Source organism: Mirounga leonina, unplaced genomic scaffold (genome assembly GCF_011800145.1).
Source record: "Mirounga leonina isolate KUSES-001 unplaced genomic scaffold, KU_Mleo_1.0 Mir_204, whole genome shotgun sequence".
Classification (NCBI taxonomy): domain Eukaryota; kingdom Metazoa; phylum Chordata; class Mammalia; order Carnivora; family Phocidae; genus Mirounga; species Mirounga leonina.
In genome coordinates, this window is record NW_023270513.1 from 8980377 (window position 1) to 9003748 (window position 23372).

The 23372-nt window shown below is 38.0% G+C and overlaps 1 pseudogene; it reads right to left on the reverse strand.

Annotated features, from left to right (window-relative positions):
• Window positions 1-9532: 9532 nt before the first annotated feature.
• On the reverse strand, window positions 9533-9818 carry LOC118025948 (annotated as a pseudogene).
• Between the last annotated feature and the right edge of the window lie 13554 nt (window positions 9819-23372).

Sequence of the window (23372 nt, forward strand, 5' to 3'; positions counted from 1 at the left end):
TAAAGAGGGTGCTAACTGAATGGAGCACTGGGGGTTATACACAAACAATGGATCATGGAACACTACATCAAAAACTAATGATGTAATGTATGGTGATTAACATAACATAATAAAATTTAAAAAAAGAAATAATTGTATATATCTTCTATAGTTGCTGTAGTTGCTCAATTTGCAAGACCTCAAAACCACATGTACTTTGCTTTATGGGGATGCTTGCTATACAGTTGAAGGAAGAAAGTCCTGATCTACAGGTATATGTGAGGCTTTCATCCTCCAAAGAGTGTAAATCCTCGAGTGGAAAAGAAGGGCCTATGAGGACTTGCAAGAATGGAGAAAGACAGCAGCTCACAGCTGTGAGAGAAATGCAGTGTTATGCATCAAGCTTGGAATTCACAGTTCTGAGGCCAAATTTGCAGAGGTTGTGGCCCAAACTGGGTGATATGAGTGGAACATGGGAAATGTATGCTTTGGGCTCTATGTATTGCTGGAAAAATCCACCCTCCCCTGGCAGTAGGAAACTCTTCCAGCCCAAAGAACACAACTGGGAAAAAAATCAAAGATTTAGTAGATTTCAGAAATTTGTGGGGTTGTAAGTGGCCTAAGAAATCATCCAACCTAACACCTCCTTTTTATAGAGGAAGAAATAGGCCTGGGTGAATAGAGGTAGGGGTAAATAGGTTACACACTGAGTTAGTGAGAGGGCTGGGGTGAAAGCCCAGCTTTCCTTGTCTGTAATTTTTTTTTTTCTCTATTTCTTTGTACTTCAGAGACAGTTATAGTCTTGTAACAAGAAAACAGCAGGCTGAGCAGAGGCACTTTGTGGTTAAAGGGAGACTCCATTAGAAAAGACTATTAATTTCAGCTTTATAGATAACCTAAAATTATGCATCCTTACTGTCCAGTTACCTGGAGAGCCTGAAAAGTGAATGATATAGGTGTTCTGTGTGCAGAGGGGATTTAGTCATGGACAGAGTACAAATATCTAGGAGGAAAACAAGAGAGTTTTTCATAACAAGGGAAACAGCTATGCACAACTGTGAGATAATAGAAAAGTTACAAATCATGCTTGGAATTTCACAGCTTCAGGGCCAAATTTGGAAAAGCTATATCCCATCTTGAGAACAGTGAGTAGAGCATGAGAAACATGTACTCCTGTATGCCTGAAGCTCCAAGGAAAAGAAGGGTAGGAGCTTGGGAGGAGAGTAACTTCCAAAAAGCTAATAAATATCTTCTTCTGCAGTGTTTGATATTTTATAAGTCTGATAATTAAAAATGTGTATTTTTTCTTGTAAAGGCAGGAAGCATAATGTTGAAAATATAGGTCAACAAGCCAGAGTGATTCAAACTGCATCAAGGGAAACTGGTTGCAAGTACCTCTCAACATTCTTTTAGCACTTCTGTGATTCTTTTCTTCCATCTCTCCACTCACACTCTATAGCCTCATTTTGTCCTTTTACTAGTCAAAATTCCCTTCCTCAGCCCTCTATCCAGGCCTGCCCTTCTCAAAAATCACCAGAATCTCTAGATACCTCTCAGATCATAGCCACCAGCTTCCAAATTGGAATTTTCATTCCCTTGGAGCAGCTGATCATACCAGTTTGTAACATGATTTGGATCACTGACCAAGTCAACTATTTCCCACAGTTTTCTAAGATCATTTGCCTCTTAAAAGAGAAGGCTTCTAAAAGAATGTCTAAGTAAGAAGTTGGCAAACATTTTCTGTAAAGGGCCAGATAGTGCATACTTTAGGCTTTGCAGGCCAAATGATCTCTGTTGCAACTACTCAACTCTGTCTTTGAGTTTAAAAGCAGACATAGACATATATACATTCATGAGTGAGCTCATACTTGAATGAGCATAGCTCTATTACAATAAAACTTCATTTATGAAGACAGACTGGTAGTGGGAGGAGCTCAGTAGACTCTCTGTAGACCAACAAACACTTACGTGGTGAAAATTATAGAAAACAATGATTTAAAGCATCTGAAAATTGATCTAAGCAGCACATAGTAAATGGTGAAATACTTATCCAAGAAAATCTGCTAAATATAGTAAATCTCAGCAATAAGAGTCATAGTCTATGGCATTTGAGCTATGAACCTCTCCCATTCTCTGCTGTCCCCAGCTCTGTGTTAAGGAAGCTTTACTCTGGGCACTTGTATAGTTGAACTTTACAAGGGCAGGATATATGTGTATCTTATGCCCTCCCCCAGAGCTATGTTGTTCAAGCTCTATTCTCAGAAGACATAGACAAGAGGGTTGAAAGTCCATCCTGCCACCCAAATCCTACTCATAGGGTGTGAGATAATAGAAAAGTTACAAATCATGCTTGCCCTAACAGTGACAGAGAATACTGCAGCCTGATTGGCCTCACCCCAATTTGCTCACAAGGCAGTGATTCCGCTCTGAGAAAAGCAAGCTGAATAACAATCAGGGGCTACTATGCTTCTTACCACAACAGAACCCATTGGTAGAACAACTATACTTTTCTCTCCACCAGAACCCACTAGTAGAGCAAGGTGGTCACTCCAAGAGAAGCAGTGTGCTGTTCTCCACCTTTAGCTCTTGTCCAGTGGCATAGATCCTCCCAAGAAAGGAAACAAACCACAATGACAGCTCTGCCTGAGGGGATAGACTTACTTTTTGGCATACAGACTGGAGAACTCCATGTCTCAGGGCCTTATCAAAACAATGGAGATTTTGGTGGAGAGAGCAACTAAGAGGCAGCCTATAGCTCTGATATAAGCAAAACAGCAGAGCAGCCAGAAGTTTAGTAGAGATAACTAGAGAAAGACAGTCAAGAAGAACTCTTTTGGGATCACACCCAACTGTGGAAGTTGGGAAGCTTGTGTGCACTATTATTCATGAACAGTCATAGCAGGCTATGGGCCAGGCTTAAAAACATTCTCCAAGCCACATAAAAATCACTCAGCAAAAAGTAGAAGCCTTATTGGTTTGAGGGGCTTAAGTACAACCTCTGACCAAGCATGGGAAAAACAATAAACTATTCTGACCCCAGGGTGACTCCTAAAAATCTAGGCAGAAAAATAAGATCACATTTAACTCTAGTGGTCTGGAAGACTGCACACACCCAAGGTTGTGTAACCAAAGAAGGAACTTCTCTCATGGGCAGCCATAGAGGGATCTTTTGAGCCATTCATCCCAGGATGAGACTGAAGCAAAATCCAAGTTTCCTGAACTATAGAGACACACACATCCAATGATCTAATTGGTTTAGTGACCTTAAGCACAAGCTTTGACCAATAAGTGCCTTATAATAAACAAGGGGTGAACAAGAGAAGCCAAACTAGAAGATTTTTTTTTTAAAAGGGAAAATCTGGGAATGGCCATCAGAGGCTGTACAATAACAAAAGAAAAACTTCACAGAAGTAGTCCACCCAAATCATTAAACAAACAAATGACCAAATAAACATCAAAAACAACCAGTAACATCAAGGGAGGAAACTCAGTATCAAATTACTACAATATATCTCTTGTGCAGTTATCAACAAAACTTTAAGATATGTAGAGAAATAGGAAAATATGACCTATGCACAGAGAAAAGAAACAAGCAATAGAAAAGACCTTTGAGAGTGTCCAGATGTTAGACTTAGCAAACAAAGATTCCAAAGCAATTATTATAAATATGTACAAAAAACTGAAGGAAACTATGTTTAATGACTTAAATAAAGGCATGAAAATGGTATATTATCAAGTAAATAATATCAAAGATATAAAGATGATAAAAATGGAAATACTGAAAATAAAAATACAATAAGCAAAGTGAAAAATTCAATGGAAAGGTTCAAGAGTACATGTAGCTTTCAGAATAAAGAATCAGCAAACTTGAAGATGGATCAATATGTATTATGCAATCTGAAAGACATAAATAGGAGTGAAGATAGATGAACAGTCTTAAAGTGGGACAAGATGAAGCAGACTAACACATGCATAATGGAAATAGTAGAAGGAAAGAAATTGAATAAAATGACAAAAATATTTAAAGAATTTTATCAATGTGGTGAGAAATGCTAATATTCACATTCAAGAAATTTTAAAAACTTTCAAAATTGTACTGACACAAAGATGTCTACAAACAGACACATAGTCAAAATGTTAAGAGCCAAAGATAAAGAGAAAATCATGAAAGCAGCCAGGAAAGCCATTTGTCCCTGAGCTTTTTTTTTTTTTTTAATTGTTGTTGTCTGCCTTTGCATATCCTCCAGGGCTTTTTCAAACAATTTTAGAATCTTTGTTGTAGACTGTTTTCTTCCTTTGCTTAAATTTCTTCTGCAACATTCCTGTTTTAGTCTGCTCAGAATGTATGTAACTGCAACCCAGCAGACTCTAAGTAAAGGTGGGTGATGGTTTGGCGAAGCTAAAGAAAAGATCTGGAGACAATGATTGAAGGGTACATTTACTGGAGAACTTACATAAAGGAGTTTAAGAGCAGCCAATGGGACAAAGCAACTGCTGTGGGATCTATATGCAGCAAGCTTTTATAGAGTAGCCTAGCAACTATGTGTAGCCCGTCTCCTCCTTGTACAACCAGAGTTCCAAGGAGATCAAGGCTTGCCATCTGGACGTTCTTCATTATAAAGGAGATGCTCTGGGTTGGTCACATCTGGAACCCCTGACCTTGAAGATTGAACAACACATTTTTCTACACATTCAGATTGATAGGGATGTAGAAGGGGGTGGGATCTCTACATTCTCAAGATTAACAGAGACAGAGTGTGCTTGCACAAACTAGCTATGTGGCACATACCATACAGTCTGCCATAACAGAATATCATAGACTGGGTAACTTAACAGAAATTGATTTTCTCATAGTTCTGTAAGTTGGAAAGTCCCAGACCCAGGTTCAGTTTCTGGTGAGAGCTTCCTTCCTGGCTCAAAGATAGGCCCCTTCTTACATGGGAGAGTAAGTGTGTGTCTCTGTGTGTGTGTGTGTGTGTGTGTGAGTGGAGAGAGAGAGAGAGGAAGTGAGTTCTGGTATCTCTTCCTCTTCTTATAAGGTTACCAGCTCTATTGGATTAAGGCCCAATTCTTATGAACTCATTTAACCTATAACTCACAAGCTTCTTCTCTAAATATGGTCATGCTGGAAATTAAGGCTTCGACATATGATTAATTTTGGGGAGGACACAATTCAGTCCACAGCAGTCACCATCATAAATAGTCCAGCTTCTGCTTTCAGACCTCCATGGAGACAAGGAACTCATTTGCTTGTCTATGCTGTCTTTAACGTTTGACATCAATAATTGTTTTGTTTTTTTCTTACATTCAGCAAACATATGTCTCTTGAGATTTTGTATTTATTTCTTCCAGTTCTCCCTTTAGTATTGTGTTGATTGATCTGCTCATGTAAAGGGCTTGGCTCTGTAGCTGGTGCATAGTAATCATTGAATAAGGTATTATTATATTGTGCAACAGCCACTGAGTTATTTAAAGGTAGATATCATGTTCTTCATTCCAAACTCCCACTAAATGTCCTCAGTTATTTCAAATAGTTTATCTTGTAAATATATTTTTATCATCTTAGATATTCTCTTGTCATCATATTCTCTCCTCAAGTGAGACTGCCTGAACTTCATAAACTATCTTAGGAGTGGTCTGACTAGCTTAGAGTAGAATATAACTATCAATACTATCATCCTAGTTTATTTCCATTAATTCAGCCTAACATGACATTTATTTTTGCTGTTGCTGGTGATTGTTGCTTATTGTTCACTGAGCATGAGTTAATGGTCAGCTGAAATTCCTCTTTTCTACTTGTGTTGCTGCTTAGCTACAATGCTACTGTTCTCTGGCTGATGACATTTTTTTTTTTAATAAAAGAGTAAGGTAAAACATTTTTCCTATTCAAAATCCATCTTATTAAAGCCAATCCTAGTTAAGATCCTATTGGATCTACAATTATGAACATTTTAAAACCATGGTCACAGTTTCAAGTTTTCTAGTAAGCATGTAATGCAGCACAGAGAAACCTTGAGTCAAAAATGAGACATATATATGGTGTGGTTGAGGCATGATGCTGTCAGGTCATATCTGTCTATAGCTAATTGCTTCAGAAACCACTGGATAAAATGTAGGTCTGAAATATTGAGAGGTGTTTGATACAATCATCTACTTACCAAGCTACGTAACCTTGAGCTATCCTCTCAAGTATTTAAGTCCTTTCTGTTTCATTTTCCTCACGTGTAAGAAGAATATAATAATACCTGCTCTACTTATCTTTCAGGACAATTGGAAGTCCAGATTATCACCACTTATGGAAAGCCTACCTAAGAATAAAGCCAAGCTAGAGGAAATAAGAGACAATATATGATAAGAAGCATGTTTCTCTGCTTTCATTGTCTGTAACCTAGATCCAGAAATGTTTGAAATCCTGGAAATTTCAGGTACATCAGCTAAAACATTTTTTTTCTAGGTCCAGTTTGAATCAGGTTTTAGTCACTTGCATATGACTCAGTCCTTACTTAAACATCCAGGGTAGGGCAGAGGGTATCTTGGTTAATATGATGATAATCCCTAAGGATTAAAATGCCTATACTTCTTTCCCTTACCCGGGACATATAGAGAACAGAGTGAAAGGAATAGTAATGAGACATATAGGAAGGCTTCAAAAAGGAGCAGATGGCTTAGAACTTGCCTATTGGGTATTTGATTAATTACTTGGGATGGACCAGGGCCTTTTGGGATGGGGAATCAGGGACTCAGATACTCTCTACGTAGTGGCAAAAGGAGCAGTTTGGTCATACTACATCACTTGCATTTTGCTGGGCTAACAGAGAACTGAGTTAATGCTATTCCTGTTAACAGTTCAGTTGATGCTTATGATGAGCTGGAGATGTGACCTTTGTTTAATAGGTGGTGACAAGCAAAACTAAAAAGGCAATCGCTGATAAATAAATAGTTTTAAGTAACTTTGGTTTAATATAAGCTAGAAAGTAGGTCAATATTAAACATTTCATTTGTTGCTGAGTATAATTTTCAATGCAAAATGATTGGGAAAATAGGCTTAAAAGAAGTAGGCACATTCTAGATTGGAAATATAGGCAGTGTGGCTCATGAAATTTGCACATCCTAATTAAGAATAAATATAAATAGCCTATTTGGGTTTGGATATTTTGCTCTGATAGATGGTTTCAAATTAACTTTCTGTTCCTCAACCAAAGAAGCTTCAGCAAACCCTTGAAATTAGAAGGGATTGATGGAACCAATTTAGTCCAATTCCTTAGGCCAAGGAAAAATTGCTTTTTACTGATCATTTTTTATTTTCTACTGTATATGAATAATCTATGGAAACTATACCTATAAAAAAGACTTCTTCATATGACCTAGAAAAGAAAAGCATCTTCATAAGTTATTAGTCTCTGCTCCTTTAGTCAGATCTGGGATGCAGGGCAGGAAAATCAACATACTGTGGCCTCCTCCAACCGAACCCATTTCCTTGGTCCCCCAAGACTACTGTTTCCTTCCAGAGTTCAGCACAGACACAAAGAATGTTTCGTATGAGCTTCTCATATTTTACTCTAGCCGAAAAGTCTCCTCACCACCTCCACTTTTAAACCATTTTTCCTTCTTCCTTTCCCCTCAACTATCAGGCTGTTTGCATTCTCTCTATACCTAGCACCCAATTATCTACCCCATTCCATTTACTCTGCTGTTAATTTGTTTTTACCTCATTGTGCTCTTGAACCAGGATCGGGCATTCCTGAGCTGGCTGGGTCCCACCCCTCAGTCCCTTCAAACTCCTGATATAGTCAATTCTCTATGGGAACATGCAAAAACACAGACAATTACTAAAACAGGAATTTCATTTTAAGGATTGTAGACATGGATTTAGGGTATTTTACCTTTAACTAAAATGCCAAAGAATTTTGTGTCATACCAATGCACTATGAAGTTAACTGGTTTAGTAGTGTCCCAATGTTTCAGCATGTCAGTTTTGATTTTAAATTATTCCTAGAGTGACCCACTAACCTTAGCCCCCTTTGCATACTGCAATGTAAAATAGTTGACTAATCTTACCTCCCATGGAAGATATTCTATGTTTGTTTATCCAATACCCATTCCAACCTCATTCTTGTTTGGATTCTTGTACAATTAAGTTAGAAAACTAAAATCTACATTTCATGTATGCATACATACACAAACACATATATTTTTAAATTATTTTTTGGCAGCTGATGTACAGGCATGTGACCCAAGTTTGGTTAAGCAGATGAAAATTTATGACACTTGTAAGTAGAAGAAAGCAATATGAGGTTAGGGTCATAGTAGTGGGCTGGGATCTTATGGAAATCATTATGGCAAAAGCATCCAATTCTTTTAGACAATCTGGGCAAAGTGTCACATACAGTCTCTAATGTCATAGTACTAAGTGTTGGATCGTGAATATTCTCCTAGAATATTCTCATCATGTGACTTTGCTCCTGGCTGAATTATCCTTAGCTGTGTGACATCTGAGCCTGATTTTTTGTCTCTCCTGGAGATCTAGTGATTTATCTAATAATCTTTAACAAATTGCTTCTTATATAAATCAAGTAGATCCAATTTTACAGTGTCTGTAACTAAAAACTTAACCTATATAACTTTAACTTCTTACCCCAATTACAGTGGCTAGATTCATTTGAAAATGCATTAGTTGAATGAATTGAGGTTCAGAAGACTTCCTTTCATTCATTTAAAAATACCTTTCTGTATTGAGTCTACAAGTGTCTGTGGTCTTGAGTATATCTCATCAGGTCTTTCCCACAGGTATTAAATAGGGCAAAAAGCATAAATACATCTTATTTAGAAAGATAAGGTGGTAGAGAAAAAGGTTGCTTGGGGCACAGTGTAAAAACCACTGAATCAAAGTTGAGAGACTGGTTCTTGTCTTAGTTTTTTACTTCCTAACAATGAGAACATGTGAGTCCCTCATCCTCTTTGGGCCTTAGTTTACTTCAATGAATAAATGAGGTCAGTGGTTTTTAACTTTTTTGCATGTCATGGACTCTTAAGAAGCTTATAAAATCTATACAATATTTTCCATAAAATACACACACACACACACACACTCAAAAAATTTCATACAATTTCAAAGATTCTCTAAGCTGAGGGACCTGTGTTTTAAAATTTTATCAGATATCATGCCAGTAACCCTGGAATTCAACATTTATTTTCCCTTTATACCACTTCTCTTCTATCATTACTCAGATCCAAAAATACCAGCATAAGCCTGTATCCAACACAATGAGCACCCTCTCTTCCATTTACAGTGACTCTCAGAAAAGAAACATCGAGGAAAATAGAAAGAGGATAAGAGAGATTATTTCTTATTAGACTCAAAATAATTTACACTGAGCTCATCTATATTTTATTCAAAGAAATGTAGAAATATTTTAATTTACATATATATTACTATGAATCAATATGGAGTCAAAGTCCACCATTAAACATTCCTAAAGATTCCATACATCATCCTCAGAATAATGAATTTCTATACAAAGATTTATAGATGTCCAAGGTATGTACTTTTTCCTCAGTGTGCTACAGAGTTTAGAAGTTCTGCTGGAATATTCCCCAAATCAAGTGCAGGATCTGTTTCTTCATCAATTTCTCCAATGACTGCAACACTGAGACTTGTTACAATGTATATCCCTAGCATCACTTGTTTTACTCCTGTGAAGAGCTAAACACTAGTTCATGGCTTTCATCCAAACTCAAGTTAATTGGTTAAAACCTTGCAGTGTTCCCACAGTCATTCTGTCCTCAGAAGTTGTAACTGCAACAGTTTGGTTGATGTAGTTATCAAAGGCAGATGTCATGATGCTGAGCTCAGCTGTTCTGAGCAACACAGTGACACAAGTGACAAGTGAAGCTAAAAAGGCCTGCCTGAGCTCATCTACGTTATACTATACTAGTATACTGTACTTATAATTATGCTATGTTGGACAATTATATAATTGTCTTTGGGCTTCAGTTTCCTCACCTGTAAAATGAGGAAGTTGGACAGACCAGTAGTTTGTAACCATTTGGGGGATTATTATCTGAAAACCCTCATTTTCTGGGCCCTTCCTGTCAGGTTGCACTTCTGATAGCACAGTCTATGGTGGCAACCCTCATTAGTCCAGTGGTTCTTAAAATTTTTGGTCCCAGCCCCTTCAAGGATCTGATTAAAATTTATACTTTTTCCCCAAAAAAGTGCTCATATGTATGCACACAGAAATTTTTTTTATAAATGCTTTCAGAAGTTCCGGGACCTGCTGAAGTCCATGCATGCATGGCTCACCAGTAAAAACTCCTGTACAGGAAGATGTTTAAAAATTCTTTAAAATTTTTTTTAAATTTAAATTCAATTTAGTTAACATATACTATATTGTTAGTTTCAAAGGTAGAATATAGTGATTCGTCAGTTGCATATTACACCCAGTGCTCATTACATCAAGTGCCCTCCTTAAAAATCCTCTTACTTCCAATACCTTGTGAGCCTCTATGTGGTCAGTATGTTTGGCTGAAGGCAAAAATTGGTGGTGGATATTTCCCCACACCCTTCCAGCATTCCTTTCCTGTTAATTGTCCACAAATTGCCAGGATCCCCACTGAGAGTAGATTTACCTAATAGATTTACAGTAAATAAGGAATTTGAGGCTATACATGTTACCATTCTCAACAGTTTGCTTTTGCAAAAAATGACAATGAAGGGGAAGAACCAAAAAGGACACATCTGGAATACTGACTTTTCAGACCTGGTGGCAGGTATATGAGTGGGGTTTTGGGGATTATAACACTTGAATTGAATATTGTGTCATGTAGGACAAGTGACCTTCTAGTTTATCCATGGATAAAGGTGTTTCTTTCTATGAAGGGTAAATCACATGTGTACATCTGAATACCTGCTTTATAAAGTGACAATTGTGGGCTCCTGCTAAATCTGCTATCACTATGGTCTGATACAAAAGATACTCTCACTTATTGTTAATTATAAAGACTTAAAATCAGTAACAATAAAACCACTCCTGCCTTGAATTCTGGTCTAAGCATGCAGATCCAAACAGCACCCCTTTGCTTATTTCCCTTAAGTGCTATTTTTGATTGAGATATTCAGTGCTCATTTGCACTTACACTGTGACTTTTAGTAGAATGTTCTCTGAACATTTTCAAAATAACAAATTAGGCTCCCTCCAGGCTCCAAACTGGTTGTCTGATTGCTATGGCTAGGACCTCCAGTACTATGTTGAATAAAAGTGGAAAGAGTGGACATCCTTGTCTCATTCCTGACCTTAGTACTTCCCCACTGAGTATGATGTTTACTGTTTTTCATATATGGCCTTAGTTATGTTGAGGTATGTTTCCTCTAAATATATTTTGTTGAGGGCTTTTATCATGAATGGATGTTGTAATTTGCCAAATGCTCTTTCTGTGTCTATTGAAATGATGATATGGATTTTATCCATTCTCTTATTGATGTGATGAATCACTTTGATTGGTTTGCAAATATTGAACCACCTTTGCATACCAGGAATAAATCCCAAGTAGTAAATGCTTTTTTAATGTATTGTTGAATTTGGTTTGCTAGTATTTTGCTGAGAGGATTTTTTGACTCTATTCATTAAAGATATTGGCCTGTGGTTCTTTTTTTTTTTTTTTCTGGTATTGTCTTTATCTGGTTTTGGTATCAGGGTAATGCTTGCCTCATAGAATGAATTTGGAATTTTTCCTTCCTTTTCTATTTTTTTTTTTTGGAATAGTTTGAGAAGAATAAGTATTAACTCTTCCTTAAATGTGTGGTAGAATTCCCCTGTGAAGCCATATGGTCCTGCCTCAATACATAATAACAAATGAGCATGGTCTTGAGTAAACTGACTCTTTGGCCACTGGGCTATTTGGGATAGAAACAACTTTCCACCAATTCCCCCTTGCTTTCTTCCTGGATTCAGTAAATTTTTGTAAAGTGAATTCTGTTTTCCCACCTCCTTTCATGATCAAGTCAGAGACTGTCCCCCAAGGAAAAACAAAACATGCAGGTATAAGATATCACTGAAAACTTTGGCAAAGAAGGAAGGAGTTAAGCAGGTGATCTGCCTTGGACTGCTTGTAATTTTGGTACTGAAAGGTAATTTGCCATCTATTTAGGACTATGTGGGAGTTCCACAAATATGGAATCTACCTTACACCATAATCCCAAAGCTGTGAGAACTTTTCTCTTGGCCATGTGCATCTCCTGAATCAACATTTATAAGTTATTTGTTTATTGTCCTCATATTTATAATGATTAGTATAATTTGGCTGCAATATTATACTTTACCAAAAAGTACCACTATAGCCTGAGAATCAGCAATGATACGGTGTCTTGAAATCTTTAAACTGTTTTTTTTTAAAGATTTTATTTATTTATTTGTTGGTGAGAGAGAGAGAGAGAGAGAGAGAGGCAGGTGGAGGGAGAAGCAGGCTCCCCGCTGAGCAAGGAGCCGGATGTGGGACTCCATCCCAAGACCCTAGAACCATGACCTGAGCCAAAGACAGACCCTTAACCAAGTGACCCACCCAGGCATCCCTATGTCTTGAAATCTTAATTTCAAAACTGAAAATCAATTTTTAGCATTTCTTGACAACCAAAGCTGTATAACTCAGAGAAAGTTACATAACACCTTTTAGCCTGCTTTTTTTTAAAGGATTTTTTATTTATTCATTTGACAGAGAGACACACAGTGAGAGAGGGAACACAAGCAGGGGGAGTGGGAGAGGGAGAAGCAGGCTTCCTGCAGACCAGGGAGCCCAATGCGGGGCTCGATCCCAGGACCCTGGGATCATGACCTGAGCTGAAGGCAAATGCTTAATGATTTAGCCACCCAGGCACCCCTTTAGTCTGCTTTTTAACTATAAAATGGGGACACATAATATCTAAAATATAGGGTTGTTTGAATGAGTAAATATTATAACAAATGTAAAATTGGTAGCGCAGTGCTTAGTGGATTGCCAACTCTCAGGCCATCAAACACTCTCCAAAAAAAGTATCTTACTTAAAGAAGGAATAAATATGATTAGTATTTCAACTGGTAACTTGACAAAGAAAATAATTTAGGTAACTTATTTTTTTTACCTATTTTTATTGTTATGTTAATCACCATACATTAAACCATACATTACATCAGTTTTAAATGTAGTGTTCCGGGGCGCCTGGGTGGCTCAGTTGGTTAAGCGACTGCCTTCGGCTCAGGTCATGATCCTGGAGTCCCGGGATTGAGTCCCTCATCGGGCTCCCTGCTTGGCGGGGAGTCTGCTTCTTCCTCTGACCCTCCCCCCACTCATGTGCTCTCTCTCTCTGTCTCTCTTTTTCAAATAAATAAATAAAATCTTTAAAAAATAAATAAATAAATAAATGTAGTGTTCCATGATTCATTGTTTTGTGCATAACACCCAGTGCTCCATGCAGAACATGCCCTCTTTAATACCCATCACCAGGCTAACCCCTCCTCCCACCCCACTCCCTTCTAGAACCCTCAGTATGTTTTTCAGAGTCCATCATCTCTCATGGTTCATCTACCCCTCCGATTTCCCCCCTTCATTCTTCCCTTCCTGCTATCTTTTTTTTTTTTTCCTTAACATATATTGCATATATTCTTCTTTATCCATTTTCTGTCGATGGACATCTTGGCTCTTTCCACAGTTTGGCTATTGTGGACATTGCTGCTATAAACATCGGGGTGCACATACCCCTTCTGATCCCTACATTTGTATCTTTGGGATAAATACCCAGTAGCGCAATTGCTGGATTGTATGGTAGCTCTATTTTCAACTTTTTGAGGAACCTCCATACTGTTTTCCAGAGTGGCTGCACCAACTTGCATTCCCACCAATAGTGTAGGAGGGTTCCCCTTTCTCCACATCCCCGCCACATCTGTCGTTTACTGACTGGTTAATTTTAGCCATTCTGACTGGTGTGAGGTGATATCTCATGGAGGTTTTGATTTGGATTTCCCTGATGCTGAGCGATATTGAGCACTTTTTCATGTGTCTGTTGGCCATTTGGATGTCTTCTTTGGAAAAATGTCTGTTCATGGCTTCTGCCCATTTCTTGATTGGATTCTTTGTTCTTTGGGTGTTGAGTTTGATGAGTTCTTTATAGATTTTGGATACTAGCCCTTTATCTGATATGTCATTTGAAAATATCTTCTCCCATTCTGTTGGTTGTCTTTTGGTTTTGTTGACTGTTTCTTTTGCTGTGCAAAAGCTTTTTATCTTGATGAAGTCCCAATAGTTCATTTTTGCCCTTGCTTCCCTTGCATTTGGTGATGTTTCTAAGAAGAAGTTGCTGTGGCTGAGGTCGAAGAGATTGCTGCCTGTGTTCTCCTTTAGGATGTTGATGGACTCCTGTCTCACATTGAGGTCTTAACCATTTGGAGTCTATTTTAGTGTGGGATGTAAGGAAATGGTCCAGTTTCATTCTTCTGCAAGTGGCAGTCCAATTTTCCCAACACCATTTGTTGAAGAGACTGTCTTTTTTCCATTAGACATTCTTTCCTGCTTTGTCAAAGATGAGTTGACCATAGAGTTGAGGGTCCATTTCTGGGCTCTCTATTCTGTTCCATTGATCTATGTGTCTGTTTTTGTGCCAGTACCATACTGTCTTGATGATAACAGCTTTGTAATAGAGCTGGAAGTCCGGAATTGTGATGCCGCCAGCTTTGCTTTTCTTTTTCAACATTCCTCTGGCTATGTGGGGTCTTTTCTGGTTCCATACAAATTTTAGGATTATTTGTTCCATTTCTTTGAAAAAAGTGGATGGTATTTTGATGGGGAATGCATTGAGTGTGTAGATTGCTCTAGGTAGCATTGACATCTTCACAATATCTGTTCTTCTAATCCATGAGCATGGAACATTTTTCCATTTCTTTGTGTCTTCCTCAATTTCTTTCATGAGTATTCTATAGTTTTCTGAGTACATATCCTTTGCCTCTTTCATTAGATTTATTCCTAGGTATCTTGTGGTTTTGGGTGCAATTGTAAATCAGATCGACTCCTTAATTTCTCTTTCTTCTGTCTTGTTGTTGGTGTATAGGAATGCCACTGATTTCTGTGCATTGATTTTATATCCTGCCACTTTACTGAATTCCTGTATGAGTTCTAGCAGTTTGGGGGTGGAGTCTTTTGGGTTTTCCACATAAAGTATCATATCATCTGCAAAGAGTGAGAGTTTGACTTATTCTTTGCCAATTTGGATGCCTTTTATTTCTTTTTGTTGTCTGATTGCTATGGCTAGGACTTCTAATATTACGTTGAATAGCAGTGGTGGTAGTGGACATCCCCACCGCATTCCTGACCTTAGGGGGAAAGCTCTCAGTTTTTCCCCATTGAGAATGACATTCACTATAGGTTTTTCATAGATGGCTTTTATGATATTGAGGTATGTACCCTCTATCGCTATACTCTGAAGAGTTTTGATCAAGGTAGGATGCTGTACCTTGTCAAATGCTTTTTCTGCATCTACTGAGAGGATCATATGATTCTTGTTCTTTCTTTTGTTTATGTATTGTATCACATTGATTGATTTGTGGATGTTGAACCAACCTTGCAGCCTAGGGATAAATCCCACTTGGTTGTGGTGAATAATCCTCTTAATGTACTGTTGGATCCTATGGGCTAGTATTTTGGTGAGAATTTTTGCACCCATGTTCATCAAGGATATTGGTCTGTAATTCTCCTTTTTAATGGGGTCTTTGTCTGGTTTTGGGATCAAGGTAATGCTGGCCTCATAAAATGAGTTTCGAAGTTTTACTTCCATTTCTATTTTTTGGAACAGTTTCAGAAGAATGGGTATTAATTCTTCTTTAAATGTTTGGTAGAATTCCCCTGGAAAGCCATCTGGCCCTGGGCTTTTGTTTCTTGGATGATTTTTGATGACTGCTTCAATTTCCTTAGTGGTTATAGGTCTGTTCAGGTTTTCTATTTCTTCGTGGTTCAGTTTTGGTAGTTGATACATCTCTAGGAATGCATCCATTTCTTCCAGGTTATCTAATTTGCTGGCATAGAGTTGCTCCTAAAATGTTCTTATAATTGTTTGTATTTCTTTCGTGTTGGTTGTGATCTCTCCTCTTTCAATCATGATTTTGTTGATCTGGGTCATTTCTCTTTTCTTTTTGAATAGTCTGGCCAGGGGTTTAACAATCTTGTTAATTCTTTCAAAGAACCAGCTCCTAGTTTCGTTGATCTGTTCTACTGATCTATGGTTTTCTATTTCATTGATGTGTGCTCTGATCTTTATTATTTCTCTTATCCTGCTGGGTTTAGGCTTTATTTGCTGCTCTTTCTCCAGCTCCTTTAGGTGTAGGGTTAGGTTGTGTACTTGAGACCTTTCTTGTTTCTTGAGAAAGGCTTGTATTGCTATATACTTTCCTCTTAGGACTGCCTTTGCTGCATCCCAAAGATTTTGAATAGTTGTGTTTTCATTTTCATTGGTTCCATGAATTTTTTAAATTCTTCTTTAATTTCCTGGTTGACCCATTCATTCTTTAGTAGGATGCTCTTTAGCCTCCATGTATTTGAGTTCTTTCTGACTTTCTTCTTGTGATTGAGTTCTAGTTTCAAAGAATTGTGGTCTGAAAATAGGCAGGGAGGGGCGCCTGGATGGCTCAGTTGGTTAAGCGACCGCCTTCGGCTCAGGTCATGATCCTGGAGTGCCGGGATCGAGTCCCGCATTAGGCTCCCTGCTCGGAAGGGAGTCTGCTTCTCCCTCTGACCCTCCTCCCTCTCATGCTCTCTGTATCTCATTCTCTCTGTCTCAAATAAATAAATAAAAAATCTTTAAAAAAATAAATAAATAAATAAAAGAAAATAGGCAGGGAATGATCCTAAACTTTTGGTATCAGTTGAGTCCTGATTTATGACCTAGGATGTGATCAATTCTGGAGAATGTTCCATGGGCACTAGAGAAGAATGTGTATTCTGGTGCTTTGGGATGGAATGTTCTGAATATGTCTGTGAAGTCCATTTGGTCCAGTGTGTCCTTTAAAGTCTTATTCCCTTGTTTCTCTTTTGCTTAGGTGATCTGTCCATTTCAGTGAGGGGGCTGTTAAAGTCCCACACAATTATTGTATTGTTGTCAATGTGTTTCTTTGCTTTTGTTATTAAGTGCCTTATATAATTGGCTGCTCCCATGTTAGGGGCATAGATATTTACAATTGTTAGATCTTCTTGTTGGATAGACCCTTTAAGTAGGATATAGTGTCCTTCCTCATCTCTTATTACAGTCTTTGGTTTAAAATCTAATGTGTCTGATATAAGGATTGCCACCCCAGCTTTCTTTTGGTGTCCATTAGCATGGTAGATGGTTTTCCACCCCTCACTTTCAATCTGGGGGTGTCTTTGGATCTAAAATGAGTCTCTTGCAGACAGCATATCAATGGGTCTTGTTTTTTAATCCAATCTGATAGCCTGTGTCCTTTGATTGGGGCATTTAGCCCATTTACATTCTCGGAAACAATTGAAAGATATGAATTTAGTGCCATTGTATTGCCTATAAGGCGACTGTTACTGTATATTGTCTATGTTCCTTTCTTTTTTTTTCTTTTTTTATTTATGTTTTTATTCTTATGTTAATCCCCATACATTACATCATTAGTTTTAGATGAAGTGTTCCATGATTCATTGTTTGTGCATAACACCCAGTGCTCCATGCAGAATGTGCCCTCCTCAATACGCACCACCATGCTAACCCATCCTCCCACCCCCCTCCCCTCTAGAACCCTGTTTCTTTTTCAGAGTCCATCGTCTCTCATGGTTCGTCTACCCCTCCGATTTCCCCTGCTTCATTCTTCCCCTCCCACTACCTTCTTCTTCTTTTTTGTTTCTTAACATATATTGCATTATTTGTTTCAGAGGTACAGATCTGAGATTCAAGAGTCTTGCACAATTCACAGCACTTACCAGAGCACATACCCTCCCCAGTGTTTATCACCCAGTCACCCCATCCCTCCCACTCCACCCCCCACTCCAGCAACCCTCAGTTTGTTCCCTGCAATTAAGAATTCCTCACATCAGTGAGATCATATGATACATGTCTTTCTCTGTTTGACTTATTTCACTCAACATAATACCCTCCAGTTCCATCCATGTCGTTGCAAATGGCAAGATCTCATTCCTTTTGATGGCTGCATAATATTCCATTATATATATATATACCACTTCTTCTTTATCCATTCATCTGTCAATGGACATCTTGGCTCTTTCCACAGTTTGGCTATTGTGGACATTGCTGCCATAAACATCAGGGTGCACGTACCCCTTCGGATCCCTACTTTTGTATCCTTGGGGTAAATACCCAGTAGCGCAATTGCTGGATTGTATGGTAGCTCTATTTTCAACTTTTTGAGGAACCTCCATACAGTTTTCCAGAGTGGCTGCACCAGCTTGCATTCCCACCAACAGTGTAGGAGGGTTCCCCTTTCTCCGCATCCCCGTCAACATCTGTTGTTTACTGACTGGTTAATTTTAGCCATTTTGACTGGTGTGAGGTGGTATCTCATGGAGGTTTTGATTTGGATTTCCCTGATGCTGAGCGATATTGAGCACTTTTTCATGTGTCTGTTGGCCATTTGGATGTCTTCTTTGGAAAAATGTCTGTTCATGGCTTCTGCCCATTTCTTGATTGGATTCTTTGTTCTTTGGGTGTTGAGTTTGATGAGTTCTTTATAGATTTTGGATACTAGCCCTTTATCTGATATGTCATTTGAAAATATCTTCTCCCATTCCGTCAGTTGTCTTTTGGTTTTGTTGACTGTTTCTTTTGCTGTGCAAAAGCTTTTTATCTTGATGAAGTCCCAATAGTTCATTTTTGCCCTTGCTTCCCTTGCATTTGGTGATGTTTCTAAGAAGAAGTTGCTGTGGCTGAGGTCGAAGAGATTGCTGCCTGTGTTCTCCTTTAGGATGTTGATGGACTCCTGTCTCACATTGAGGTCTTTCAACCATTTGGAGTCTATTTTAGTGTGTGGTGTAAGGAAATGGTCCAGTTTCATTCTTCTGCATGTGGCTATCCAATGTTCCCAACACCATTTGTTGAAGAGACTGCCTTTGTTCCATTGGACATTCTTTCCTGCTTTGTCAAAGATGAGTTGACCATAGAGTTGAGGGTCCATTTCTGGGCTCTCTCTTCTGTTCCATTGATCTATGTGTCTGTTTTTGTGCCAGTACCATGCTGTCTTGATGATGACAGCTTTGTAATAGAGCTGGAAGTCTGGAATTGTGATGCCGCCGGCTTTGTTTTTCTTTTTCAACATTCCTCTGGCTATGCAGGGTCTTTTCTGGTTCCATACGAATTTTAGGATTATTTGTTCCATTTCTTTGAAAAAAGCGGATGGTATTTTGATGGGGATTGCATTGAATGTGTAGATTGCTCTAGGTAGCATTGACATCTTCACAATATTTGTTCTTCCAATCCATGAGCATGGAACGTTTTCCATTTCTTTGTGTCTTCCTCAATTTCTTTCATGAGTATTTTATAGTTTTCTGAGTACATATCCTTTGCCTCTTTCGTTAGATTTATTCCTAGGTATCTTATGGTTTTGGGTGCATTGTAAATGGGATCGACTCTTTAATTTCTCTCTTCTGTCTTGTTGTTGGTGTATAGGAATGCGACTGACTTCTGTGCATTGATTTTATATCCTGCCACTTGACTGAATTCCTGTATGAGTTCTAGCAGTTTTGGGGTGGAGTCTTTTGGGTTTTCCACATAAAGTATCATATCATCTGCAAAGAGTGAGAGTTTGACTTCTTCTTTGCCAATTTGGATGCCTTTGATTTCTTTTTGTTGTCTGATTGCTGTGGCTAGGACTTCCAATACTATGTTGAATAGCAGTGGTGATAGTGGACATCCTTGCCACGTTCCTGACCTTAGGGGGAAAGCTCTCAGTTTTCCCCCATTGAGAATTATATTCACTGTAGGTTTTTCATAGATGGTTTTTATGATATTGAGGTATGTACCCTCGATCCCTATACTCTGAAGAGTTTTGATCAAGAAAGGATGCTGTACTTTGTCAAAAGCTTTTTCTGCATCTATTGAGAGGATCATATGATTCTTGTTCTTTCTTTTGTTTATGTATTGTATCACATTGATTGATTTGCGGATGTTGAACCAACCTTGCAGCCCAGGGATAAATCCCACTTGGTCGTGGTGAATAATCCTTTTAAAGTACTCTTGGATCCTATGGGCTAGTATTTTGGTGAGAATTTTTGCGTCCATGTTCATAAGGGATATTGGTCTGTAATTCTTCTTTTCGATGGGGTCTTTGTCTGGTTTTGGGATCAAGGTAATGCTGGCCTCATAAAATGAGTTTGGAAGTTTCCCTTCCATTTCTATTTTTTTGGAACTGTTTCAGAAGAATAGGTATTAATTCTTCTTGAAATGTTTGGTAGAATTCCCCTGGGAAGGCATCTGGCCCCGGGCTTTTGTTTTTTGGAGAATTTTGATGACTGCTTCAATTTCTTTAGTGGTTATAGGTTTGTTCAGGTTTTCTATTTCATCCTGGTTCAGTTTTGGTAGTTGATACATCTCTAGGAATGCATCCATTTCTTCCAGGTTATCTAATTTGCTGGCATAGAGTTGCTCATAATATGTTCTTATAATTGTTTGTATTTCTTTTGTGTTGGTTGTGATCTCTCCTCTTTCAAACATAATTTTGTTGATTTGGGTCATTTTTCTTCTCTTTTTGATAAGTCTGGCCAGGGGTTTATCAATCTTGTTAATTCTTTCAAAGAACCAGCTCCTAGTTTCGTTGATCTGTTCTATTGTTCTTTTAGTTTCTATTTCATTGATTTCTGCTCTGATCTTTATTATTTCTCTTCTCCTGCTGGGTGTAGGCTTTATTTGCTGCTCTTTCTCCAGCTCCTTTAGGTGTAGGGTTAGGTTGTATACTTGAGACCTTTCTTGTTTCTTGAGAAAGGCTTATATTGCTATATACTTTGCTCTTAGGACTGCCTTTGCTGCATCCCAAAGATTTTGAATAGTTGTGTTTTCATTTTCATTTGTTTTCATGAATTTTTTAAATTCTTCTTTAATTTCCTGGTTGACCCATTCATTTTTCACTAGGATGCTCTTTAGCCTCCATGTATTTGAGTTCTTTCTGACTTTCTTCTTGTGATTGAGTTCTAGTTTCAAAGCATTGTGGTCTGAAAATAGGCAGGGAATGATCCCAATCTTTTGGTACAGATTGACACCTGATTTATGACCTAGGATGTGATCTATTCTGGAGAATGTTCCATGGGCACTACAGAAGAATGTGTATCCCTTTGCTTTGGGGTGGAATGTTCTGATTGTGTCTGTGAGGTCCATTTGGTCCAGTGTGTCCTTTAAAGTCTTATTTCCTTGTTGATCTTTTGGTTAGATGATCTGTCCATTTTAGTGAGGGGGGTGTTAAAGTCCCCCACTATTATTGTATTGTTGTCGATGTGTTTCTTTGCTTTTGTTATTAAGTGCCTTATATAATTGGCTGCTCCCATGTTAGGGGCATAGATATTTACAATTGTTAGAACTTCTTGTTGGATAGACCCTTTAAGTAGGATATAATGTCCTTCCTCATCTCTTATTACAGTCTTTGGTTTAAAATCTAATTTGTCTGATATAAGGATTGCCACCCCAGCTTTCTTTTGGTGTTCATTAGCATGGTAAATTGTTTTCCACCCCCTCACTTTCAATCTGGGGGTGTCTTTGGTTCTGAAATGAGTCTCTTGCAGACAGCATATCGATGGGTCTTGTTTTTTAATCCAATCTGATAGCCTGTGTCCTTTGATTGGGGCATTTAGCCCATTTACATTCAGGGTAACTATTGAAAGATAGGAATTTAGTGCCATTGTATTGCCTATAAGGTGACTGTTACTGTATATTGTCTGTGTTCCTTTCTGGTCTATGTTGCTTTTAGGCTCTCTCTTTGCTTAGAGGACCCCTTTCAAGATTTCCTGTAGGTCTGCTTTTGTGTTTGCAAATTCCTTTAGTTTCTGTTTGTCCTGGAAGATTTTTATCTCTCCTTCAATTTTGAATGACAGCCTAGCTGGATATAGTATCCTTGGCTGCATATTTTTCTCATTTAGTGCTCTGAATATATCCTGCCAGTCCTTTCTGGCCTGCCAGGTCTCTGTGGATAGGTCTGTTGCCAATCTAATGTTTCTACCCTTGTAGGTTCCATATCTCTTCTCCTGAGCTGCTTTTTCGGATTTTCTCTTTGTCTATGAGACTCTTAAGTTTTACTATTAGATGTCGGGGTGTTGACCTATTTTTATTGATTTTGAGACGGGTTCTCTGTGCCTCCTGGATTTTGATGCCTGTTTCCTTCCCCAAATTAGGAACGTTCTCTGCTATAATTTGCTCCAATATACCTTCTGCCCCTATCTCTCTTTCTTCTTCTTCTGGGATCCCAATTATTCTAATGTTTCATCTTATGGTATCGCTTATCTCTCGAATTCTGCCCTCGTGATCCAGTAGTTGTTTATCTCTCTTTTTCTCAGCTTCTTTATTTTCCATCATTTCATCTTCTATATTACTGATTCTCTCTTCTGCCTTATTTATTCTAGCAGTTAGCGCCCCCATTTTTTATTGTACCTCATTAATAGCCTTTTTGATTTCTATTTCGTTGGATTTTAGTTCTTTTACTTCTCCAGAAAGGGTTTCTCTAATAACTTCTATATTTTTTTCAAGCCCAGCTAGTATCTTTAAAGTGATGATTCTGAACTCTAGATCTGACATCGTACTAATGTCCGTATTGAGTAGGTCCCTGGCAGTCGGTACTACCTCTTGTTCTTTTTGTTGAGGTGATTTTTTCCATCTTGTCATTTTGTGCAGAGGAGAAGAGATTGGTGAGAGAACAAAATGCTAGCAGAGTATCAATGTCCCCAGAAAATATACTCTAAACAAATCAGAAAAGACCTGAAGCAGTGGAAAAAGAAAGGGAAAGAGAGAAAAAAGAAAAAGAAAAAGATAAAGATAAAAACAAAAACAAACAAAACAAAACAACAACAACAACAAAAAAACAGAATGTGATCAAATATGATCTATATGGTATATAGATCAGTGCCACACACTAGATTTGGGGTGTATTTTGGTCTTTTAGAAGAAAGTGCCTCCCAAAATTTTAAAGAAAGAAAAACTTATATATGTACAAAAATAAGGGTAGATATGATGAAGGGGTGGAATATGATTGTGAAGATGGAAAGTATAAAAAAATTTATAAAAGGAATTGATAAGAAGTTGTTTGAAAAAAGAAAGAAGAGGATTTAAAAAAAGAAAAACGAAAAAAAAGGGAGAGGATGTGATCAGGCAGGGGAATAGAAAACACCATATACTAGAGATTTAGGGTATATTTTAATCTGTTAGAAGAAACTCTCAAAATTTTAAA